At 42.4% G+C, this 2373-nt stretch overlaps 1 protein-coding gene across 2 annotated transcripts in view; it reads right to left on the reverse strand.

Annotated features, from left to right (window-relative positions):
- Positions 1-2373, reverse strand: part of LOC102022593 (chromosome unknown open reading frame, human C15orf57) — a 17656-nt gene that overhangs the window by 14924 nt on the left and 359 nt on the right. Inside the window, exons 2-3 of one of the 2 annotated variants that reach the window (XM_013512648.1) lie at positions 2092-2188; positions 1178-1246 (exon numbers count right to left, since the gene is read on the reverse strand). The gene's annotated coding sequence lies outside the window, so the exon portion shown is untranslated. Of the gene's footprint in view, positions 1-1177; positions 1247-2091; positions 2189-2373 lie in introns of those variants that run through there. The other variant, XM_013512647.1, reaches the window with a different exon arrangement.

The raw sequence follows: 2373 nt of genomic DNA on the forward strand, positions 1-2373 counted from the left end.
CTTTCTGCTCATCCTCTCCCTGCTCTAATGGGAAAGCCCAAATTTTCAGACTTTTGACTTTTCTTGGTCCCCTGAGTAGGTTCACCTCTCAGGCAATTCTCTGGGCAGATGTTTGCTTCACACCTTTGCTACTCAAATTAGAGCGCTTTACTGGCTTCTTATCTTACTGTCACAGGAGACGCATGCCCCACTCACCGAATTATGAGGCTTTCGCTTATCCAGTCAGCAGATAACTAAGCTGCTGCTGTGTTGTGGGCACTGCGTTAGGCCTGGAATGTGTCCCAAAGTTGCTTACAGCTAGTCTGCGAGGAGCAGGTGTGCAGGGAGGCAGAGAGGGGTACAGATAACAGCCAACAGCTACAGAGGCCATGACAGAGGTGTAGTCAGAGTACATAGGAAAAAGTGTGAGTCAAAGTGCCTTGTAAAGATGACCTTTGATAGCCTTCAGGGGATATCAGCAGGTTCACTTAGTTACAACCTTCCTAGTCCCCAGTTTCCAGGACGTTACTGTCTCCCAAAGAAACGTGACAAAAGACCTCAGCCCAACATCAGTAAGAGAAACTTAGCTGAGGGCCTTGGCTTTAGATGTGTTCAATAATCAATGGAGCTACGGTAGTGACAACTATGACCATGTGAAAGTACTACCACAAAGTACTCTGTGACACAATCATTCTTAGAGAGTCTATACAAGCAAACAAAGTGAAAAGCAAGGAGGTTAGAAAACAAAGGAGAATTCGGGAGTAGTGGCATACACCTGTAATCCCAGCACTCAGGAGGCTGAGACAGGAGGATTGGCACAAGTTTGAGGCCAGCCTGGGTTACATAGTGAGTTCAAGTCCAGCTTTAACTATGTAGTGAGACCCTGTCTCAAAACAAGTAAACAAAAAACAACGACAACAACAGGAGAAAACAATAGATAAGAGTTTGGCAACGTCTATTTCTAGAAAAAGACCCAGTACCCAGTATCTGAGTTACACATCTAGTTATAGTTGCCCTTCCTCCTCTGCTCAGATATCTGAAGAACATTTTCACTTTACTTCCTTTTCTTTTTTCTTAACCATTGCTTTTTCTCTGTGAGTTCTGCCAATACAAAGTATCTGGGGACCAACAAGATTTTGATTTATTTCCTATCTCTATAATTTCACCAAACACTATTTAAATGTTTCACTTGAGTTACCTTATTTAATTCTCCCAGCTCTGTTCCAACACAACCTGGTCCCGGGGAATGAGGACTGGCCCCAAAGTGCTGTGGGATCAAAGAAAGAAGGAGGCAGATCTAGGATTGCACGGAGTGCAGTTTATTGGGAACTTACTGACAGGAGCTGGGACCTGGTGGCAACAAGATCAGTGGCTCTCTGAAACTTGGTCAGATAAAAGGAGACTTATGTTGTGGTCAGAACAAAAGTGACTTCAAAATAATGCATTTTTAAAAAGTGACTTCAAACTCAGTTTCTTCTCTAGCAATGGAGGGCTGGTTCTTTGCTTCTCCTCTCTCAGTCCTTTTGCTGAGCCCATTCTCCAGCTTACTGCAAAATCTACAAGGCACCAGTATATTTTCAATAATTCCTTCTCTGAGGAAGTTAGCCAGTGTTTGTTTCAGCATTTTGCATTTAAGAATCCTGGCAATACATCTTCTGATCCACTTGCAGCTTTAGTGTGCATGTGCATTAGGGTGGGAGCAATGGGAGGCAATGGGAAACCTCTAATATGCTGTTTGAAGGAAGGACAGACGTAGATTGCCTCTGTTGCCTCTGTGTGTGCATGCATATGCATGCAAAAAACTACAACTGTTATCTTTTTTTTTAAATTTGTGTCTTTTTGAGACTCCTATGCAGTTCAGGCTGGCCTTGAGCTCACTTTGTAGCTCAGGCTGGCCTCAAACTCGTAGCACTCCTCCTGCCTTAGCCTCCCGAGGGCTGGGATTACAGGCGTGTGCCTCCATGCCCGGCAGTACCACAGTTTTACTAAAATATATCACATACTATAATACTATTTTATATATATCACATACCAGAATAGACACTTTATTTTTTCACTTTTTCTCTAGACACTCTTTAAAAATATACAATAGATGGTTTTTAGTATACTCACAACGTTTAGCAAGTTTCATTCTAGTTTCTTTTTGCGGGGGTGCAGGTGCGGTGGCACACGCTGAGTCAGGAGGATCGCCGCCAAGCTCGAGGCCAGCCTGGTTACATAGTGAATTTAAGGTCAGTCTCAACTACATAAGGAGACCTGATTCACAGCACACACACACAAAAAAAATTGTCTTTTGTTTTAAATAAAGATCCTTTCAGGAGTTTCTAGACCTAAGGAACTTTTGAGTACTGTATATTTCATCACTTTTTTTTTTTTTTTTTTTTTTTTTTTTTT

Source organism: Chinchilla lanigera, unplaced genomic scaffold (assembly GCF_000276665.1).
Source record: "Chinchilla lanigera isolate Chin_1 unplaced genomic scaffold, ChiLan1.0 scaffold00015, whole genome shotgun sequence".
NCBI lineage: Eukaryota > Metazoa > Chordata > Mammalia > Rodentia > Chinchillidae > Chinchilla > Chinchilla lanigera.